The sequence below is a fragment of the Arachis duranensis genome, chromosome 6, assembly GCF_000817695.3.
Source record: "Arachis duranensis cultivar V14167 chromosome 6, aradu.V14167.gnm2.J7QH, whole genome shotgun sequence".
NCBI lineage: Eukaryota > Viridiplantae > Streptophyta > Magnoliopsida > Fabales > Fabaceae > Arachis > Arachis duranensis.
In genome coordinates, this window is record NC_029777.3 from 78,895,806 (window position 1) to 78,904,483 (window position 8,678).

Sequence of the window (8,678 nt, forward strand, 5' to 3'; positions counted from 1 at the left end):
GCTCAGCCCAAGCACACACCAAGTGGGCCCCGGAAGTGGATTTATGCATCAATTACTTACTCATGTAAACCCTAGTAGCTAGTCTGGTATATATAGGACATTTATCTATTGTATTAGACATCTTTTGACCACTTTAATTCTTTTATCATTCGGTCACTTGATCATGGAGAGGGCTGGCCATTCGGCATTTATGAGGATCCGGAAAGTCTCACCTTGTCTGTGGTATTCCGAGTAGGATTCCGTTAATGAATGACTGTGACGTGCTTCAAACTTGTAACCTGCTGGGTGTTAGTGACAGACGCAAAAGAGGGATTCTATTCCAGTAGGAGCGGGAACCAACCAGTGATTAGCCGTGCTGTGACAGAGCGCGTGAGCATAGTTTTCACTGCGAGGATGGGATGTAGCCATCAGCCATGGGTGATGCCTCCAGACGATTAGCCATGCGCGTGACAGCCGCATAGGATCATTTTCCCGAGAGGATGAAAGTAGCCACAGTTGATGGTGAACCCCTATACAAAGCTTGCCATGGAAAGGAGTAAGAAGGATTGAGTAGAAGCAGTAGGAGAGCAGGCGTCCTTGGGCTCTACAGCATCTCCATCCGCTTATTTGAAATTCCCACCAATGAATCTGCATAAGTATTCTATCCCTTTTATTATTCCTTTTTATTATTTATTCCAATAATCACAATTACCCTTTAATCTGCCTAACTGAGATTTACAAGGTGACCATAGCTTGCTTCATACCAATAATCTCTGTGGGATCGACCCTTACTCACGTAAGGTTTATTACTTGGACGACCCAGTACACTTGCTGGTTAGTTGAACGGAGTTGTGTCCACTCGTGCCAATTTCTAAAATCCAATTACAATGAATATGATCACAATTTCGTCCACCACAAGCATTGCCAGCAAATAAGGACACAGATTCAATCTCTCAAGAAGACCATTGAAGCAATGAAATCAACACAACAAGCAAAACCATCAGAGTTCAGCCAGCTAAGCATGGTGGACAAATCAGGTGAAGAAAAAATTTTGAAAAATAAAACAATTGCTAAAATCATTAAAAAATCCACCCAAGATAAAAAATATTATGTAATTTATAATGGCCTCATGAAAGGAGTATATGATGCCTGGGAAAAAGCAGCACCATTCACACACCAGTCAAGGATAATTTATAAAGGAAGATTTTCAACACTAGAAGAGGCAAAGGAATCCTTCAGGGAATATGAAGCTCTTCATCCAGAACAAACTCTAAAAAGAGCAGATAAAGCTCCGATTCAAGCCCAGAGAACAGGAATAATGAGAAATATTCCTACAAGAGCTGAAATCAAGGAAAAGAAAAGGGTTTGTAGATCAAATCTCAGAGAAACCCTTAATATAGTCCTAAATTGGACTGAAGAAAAAAGGGCAATTTTGGGATATTATTCTATTGCCAAAGAACAGCTAACAAAGCTGGTTATATTTCCAGATGCTTCCCCATCGGACACATATCAGTTTTTCCAGTATGGATTAATTGATACAATTCTAATTTTTAATAATCTAAAAATTATTAGTGAGTTTCCTGCAGGATTCGTTGATGCAGTAAAGAGATTTAAAAATATGATTGACAATGTAAATCCAAGGGATATATCCCTAAAATTTACGAATAGTCAACCTATTTTTAATGAAGAAGAAGAATGCTTGGTTCCAGCACATCAAGTAATATTCATGTCCGTCTTCCCAGGAAATTTTCAACCAATTGATCAAGTTCAAGATTTAACAATCTACAGTCATGAAGGTAGACTAGCCAGCACACTAGCAAGGGTCTTCGAAAGAACTTAAAAGATACAAGAGAATCTCACACAAGAATCAATTATAAAAGCAGAAATACTCTGCTTGTGTCCAGTAAAAGAAATAAAATTGAAGAAAGAGAGATGAGACTCCTGGTAGAGTTTGAATCTGCATTCTATAATCTATTCAGACTCTTAGAAAAATTCCCTGAAGGGATAAAAAGGAATCTCTGCTATTTGATAAAAAACAGAGAAGACCACAAGTGCCAGCTGTGTGTCTCAGAAATATCTGAAGAAAGCAATAATGAAATGGGATCCACCCACATGATAAAAGAAGAAGACAGCTCATCCACCCACATAAAAGAAGAGGACAGCGCATCTTAAGCATCTCTCGACATTATTGCATAATAACGTAAGCGCTTAGGTCATAGAGCACCAACAATGTAGCTGGTGCAAGATAATAAACAATGACGTAAGCAATGACGTCATAAGAAGGGTAAGGATGGGAATTGTCCATCAGACCCAACCATTATAAATAGATTGCTTCGGCAATTGTAGAAGGCATCAGACAATAGAAAGCAGAAGGCTAAGAGTACTCATATGCTAGGAGAGCAATGAGGAAGCTGCCGAGGCGATTCTGTAGTCTGACAAAAGAATTCCCTTAGCAAAAATAGTTTTAAACTCCCCTCTGGAGTTAATATCTATCATCTCCCTTCTGGAGATAAAAACATCTTATGTAAAATATACTAAATAAAGGAAGTTTTTCTCCAGAAAGGTACGCCTTTATCCTAATCTCTTAGTTATGAATTATTTAGAAAGTTTAGAATTAACGGAAGAATTTGATTATTATAGATTATCCGCCTTATTAGATAATGAAAAACGGGCTGTTCTAAAAATAGAATTAAATCTCAAATCAAATGAAAATTTTAATAAATAAAATCTTTTAAAAGAAGTTTTTAATAGAAAAAATATAATATACTATGGAAAAATTCAACTTGAAGCCCCTATAAAGATAAAATCCGCCAATGGAGAACTTGAAATAGCTTTGATAAATGATGATTAATGGAACAAGATGATGAACCATTTTCAATTACATATGCAATAAATTATGCTCTAACAAATAGCCATCATAGTATAATATTTAAAAACAGAGAAAGAATTTATGTTGATGAATTATTTCAGAAAATTGTAAAAACAGAAATACCAAAATATAAAGCTATTGAAAACCCAGTTCTATTATTAAAAGAACCATCAGGAAAATTAGTTTCATCGAATTTTCAAATAAGAGAATCTAAAATTAATAGCCCTTTAAGTTTATCTAAGTTAAAAATTAAAGAAGAAAATTCTGAAATAAAAAAACTAACAAAAAAGGTCAAAAAATTAAATGAAACCCTAAACACTAAATTATGACAATAAATAAAGAAGAAATATATGTAACTTATCAAGACAAGAAACAAGAGCTATTTGAAAGAAAAAATCGTTTGAATTATTTACAGTTTTCTGAAATAAATCAAAGAGCATTGGAAGCCCTAAAAATAATCTATGACAAGTTGAAAAGAGAAGTTGAAGAGCTAAAGAAATTAATAGAATCTCTAGAAAATACTGATGAATCAATGATAGAGTTTGCAGGAATTTTAAAATAAATAATGAAGCATAAAAAGATTGAAAAACTAGAAAATAAAAAAAAATAGGACGAGAAAATTAAAAGATAAAATAAAGGAGTATAAAAGGGAATTAAACAATCTTCAAATTGAAATTGATGATCTTATAATAAAAATGATAGAAATAAGAATAAATATAAACAAGTTGGAATTAAACTTAAAAAATTTATAAATGCCTGGAAAACCATATTATGACTTAAAAGAATTAAAGCTGTTGAAAGAAAAAATGGAGAATGAAATTGAAAAATTAAACAGATATTTAGAAACAGGAGAAAGTGTAGAAATAAAAGAAGTTATTGAGGATTTGAGAAATTATATTAAAAAAAGACAAACAGATAAAAGATTTTATATACAATAATCTATGCAAAAAAGAATATTATAAACTAAAACAAGATTGAAAAGTTATAAATCAAAACATCAAAGACTAGTAATAAATGCAAGAGAAATAGTAGAAATGGTCAATAGTTTTTATCAAAATCCTTTAAATAAAGCATCTATACAAATTATAAACTTATTCAAAGTAAAATATGAAGAGTTAATAGAAATTTCAAAAAAGAAATTAAAAGAAAAGTCGAAGGTAAAAAATTGGTATCAAAGCCAAGTTAACGATTAAGGGTAACACTTTCTCTTTAAGCAACACTTTTAGTGATATGCTTTTAAATCAATAAACAACCATAAAAGACAAAAATCTGTACATCTACATCTGTACACTAGATGGACCCAATTGTTAATGTCAAATTACTAGATTATTGATTCGACAAGTTAAACCGATTAACTTGATTTTATTTAAATACAAATATAAAATAGTCAATTTACAAATATTAAATTTATAATAATAAAAAATATATATTTACTAATATACAGTAACAGTAATTAATTATCAATTTTTAAAAATAACTAATAAAAAAATTTCATTTTACATTAAATTTACATTAAAACAATTAAATAAGAGCAACAATCAAATATTAAACTTACATTAAAAAAAACTTACATTAAAATAGCATCAATCAATTATTGAGCTTACCTTAAAACAGCAATAATCAAGTATTAAAACTAAAATTTTGACTTGTCATCAAACACTCTAAGTATTAATTTATTGATTTATTAGTCCAACTGATTCAACTGTAGTTCAACTAAAAAAATTATTTTATAATAAAATAATAAATAAATTATAAATAAAAATCATAAAATATAATTATAATCTAAATATCTAATATAAACATTAGCATAGAGTTAAACTCTAAAATGATCCCTAAAATTGGTATGTGCACTAAAATCGTTCCTGAGATTTCAATTACATCAATTATATCCTTGAGATCGAAAAAAATGCACAACGTTAGTCCCTTACCTATTTTTTATCAACGATGTGATGACATGACTTGATGACATAGGATGTTAGTGACACGTGTCACTCCATGATTTAGCCATGTGTAATGGTATGATGATGTGTTGACCAGTGAAACATGGCATACTGACGTGGATGGTTGTGTCACGTGTCACAGTGTTATTTGGCCACGTGTCGCAACAGTATTCGTCCTTGTGTCATCATTATAGATGCACCTAGTCTCTCACTTTACGTTAAATGACTAATTTTAGTCTCTAAAATTGAATGTCGTGCACCAAACTAGTCCCTTCACTAGTTTTTTTCTCTTTTTTTCTATAAATTCAAAATTCTCAATATCTTTGAATCCGTTAATTTCAATTCTATTTTTTCACATATTTCTTAAATACAAGTGCTTTTATAAAATATTTTTTCTCTTGCGGATATCCGTAACCACCGTCTTTGAGTTGACATAAAGATATTTCAAGCACCCCCACTACCATCTCCAACCTCTTTCGTCTAGACTGAAGAGGTCGGAGATGGTAATAAGGGTGCTTGAAGTGCCTTTAGTCTAGCCCATTTACACACAATAAAAACGTGTATTTCATAAAAACCGAAAAAAATGTATATTTTAATTCTTAATTTATTGTAAAAAACACATTTTTTTTAAAAAAATGTGTCTAATCAATCATATAATTCTTTTTTAAAATAACATACTTATATATTACAAAATTTAGTTATTATAGAAAAAATTACTAAAATCTTAAAAATTTTTAAAAAAGCACTTGTATTTAAACGATATGTGAAAAAGTAGAATTGAAATTAGTGCATCCAAGATATTGAAAATTTTAAATTTTTTAAAAAATGAGAAAAAACTAATGAACGGACTAGTTTGGTACACGACATTCAATTTCAGGGACTAAAATGAGTCACTTAATGCAAAGTGAGGAACTAATTTGGTGCATCTATGATGATGACATAATAGATGACACATGGATGAATATTGTTGCAACACGTGACTAAATAGCATTGTGACACGTGGCACAACTATCCACATTAGCATGCCACGTGTCACTGGTTAACACATCATCATACCATTACATATTGCCAAATTATGGAGTAACACGTGTCACTAACAGCCCACGTCATCAAGCCATGTCATCACGTCGTTATTGAAAAATGGGTCAGGAATTAATGTGGTGCATTTTTCTCAACAAGTAAACATAGTAGTTCAGGTATGTAACATGTGCAACACATAGTTATTAAAATTGGACTAGACCGACCAGTTTGACCAAAAAACTAGTGAACTGGATCCTATATTGGTTCGGTCTAATGATTGGACCGCATCAAACAAAGAATCGGTGCGAACCGATAAAAGCTGGTCCAACCGAACTGCTTGAGTTTCATAATTTCCTCACAATGAAAGAGATGGAGTTCAAACCTCCCCTCCTCAACGAGAGAAATTGTAGTCACAACCACCAAGGCTGTCTTGTTTGTTATTAATATATGTGTTGTGTAAATTAAAATACATATGATATCTTTCAGCAAATAATTTATTTCTATTTAATTTATTTTAATTTTAATTATACTCACTTATTTTTTATTTTCATAATTATATAATATAGAAAATAAAAAAATTTATGATAGAGTAAAAATAACAAAATACTTATTGTTCCTATTCCATATTGTTTTAGAATAGCTAAATATTTTTAAAATGTTAGTGAAAATATGTATTTTAAATTTTTGACTATATTTTGTTTTTTATTTACATAGGATCGGATCAACTGGTTCAACTGGTGATCTACCGATTGAACCAATAATCTAGTAACCCAGTAACTTAATCGGTTCGATCACCAGTTCGATTTTGACCACTATAGTATAACATAATAGTTTAGTATTTGAGTTAAATCTCAAAGTGGTCCCTGAACTTGCACTCGAGCCTCAAAGTCATCCCTAAACTTGCATTGGCCCCAATATTGTCCCCGAATTTAACAAAGGTGACTCACGGTCGTGAAGCATTTTCCGAAGAATATTCCCAAACGGCGTGATGATGTGTATGGAGAGGCACCACGTTGGAATGGCAACAGCTATCTGACGTGGCTGTTATCATTTTTTAACTCAATTTAGTCCCTGAATTATTTTATAACCCTAATTCACAATTTATTATTAGAAACTACTATGTTTCTTCTTCTCTACTCTCCGTCGTCTTCTCTACCATTGTTGAGCTGCCATTCCATATGATAATATGCAGCTTATACTAATTGTTTCCAAATTTGTTTGTGTCAAACTAAACACCATCAAAAGGTAACACAAAGTATATAACTTACAATCCAAAACACATACACTTGACACATGGATCTAAGAAAGCATAAAGTTCAATGTGTAAAATCAAAATGTCTCAACAGAAAATAGCAAATGGTCATTTCTTGAATTTTCTTGGTGGTTTGAACCCCGGTGTTGGTACAAAATGCAGGACGTTACGCAACCTTGAAGTTGTAGCCGCAGATGCACCAACCATTGGATTGATACGAGCAATTGTTGGGGGGTGTTTGAAATTGGAATATTGGGTGGTGGAGAAGCATTTGAAACATTTGGTGGAGGAGCACCGGTTGCTGGTGGTGAGATTGAGGCTAATTCAGATGGTGGAGGTTGTCTTCTTTTTTGTGGAAGCTTTGGTGGTCTTGCTTGGACTTGCAGGTCAGGTGTTGCAAATATCTACAGGTGCATACTCTCTTTTTCAAGTCCACTTCCATATTGGTTGGTCATCCATGGACCTCGAATTATTCATAGCTACATTTCCAGACCACATTGGCACCCAATTCTTTGATTCATTCCTGATCTTTTCCAAGCAACTGCGTTGAACAGGGGGTAGTAAGCCAACATGGTTCCTGAATTTCATTTTGTTTCGGACTATCGGGACCCAAAATGGTCCCTCACCTTACATAAGTGACATCAAAATAGTCCCTACACATACATAAAGTAGCGTTTGGTTGCGAGACAGAGACCAAGAGACAGAGACAGAGAGACAGAGAGACAGAGACCAAGAGACAGAGACAGAAATCTAATTTAGTATTATGTTTGGTGTAAAATTGTACAATACTAATTTATGTCTCAGTATCTTGTTTGGTTTGAAATAAAAATAGAGACTAAAATTTTAAATTACAAAAATGCCCTTAATTTTAATTAAGGGCCCTAACCCCCAAATCCAATTTCATTTTTTCTCAGCAACCAACTCTAACCCCCTTTATCCTCTTGGTGGACGAAATTGTGATTCAATTGTTATTCCATTTTGCAAAATTCATTGCTTTTCATTCCCTGGTAATGGCGCCAAAAAACATGATGCCAATACCATAGTTCACAACTTCGTTCAACTTAACCAGCAAGTGTACTGGGTCATCCAAGTAATACCTTACGTGAGTAAGGGTCGATCCCACAGAGATTGTTCGTATGAAGCAAGCTATGGTTACCTTGTAAATCTCAGTTATGCAGATTAAATAGTTTTGGGTTTCGAAAATTAATAATAAAAAGAAAATAAAAGGGATAGAAATACTTATGTAAATTAATAGTGGGAATTTCAGATAAGTGTATGGAGATGCTGTGCTCCTCTTGAATCTCTACTTTCCTATTGCAGTCATCCAATCCTTCCTACTCCTTTCCATGGCAAGCTGTATGTAGGGTATCACCGTTGTCAATGGCTACATCCCATCCTCTCAGTGAAAACGTTCCTATGCTCTGTCACAGCATGGCTAATCATCTGTCGGTTCTCAATCAGGTTGGAATAGAATCTCTTGATTCTTTTGCGCTTGTCATCACGCCCAGCCTTCACGAGTTTGAAGCTCATCACAGCCATTCAATCCTTGAATCCTACTCGGAATACCACAGACAAGGTTTAGACTTTCCGGATCCTCATGAATGCCGCCATCTATCTA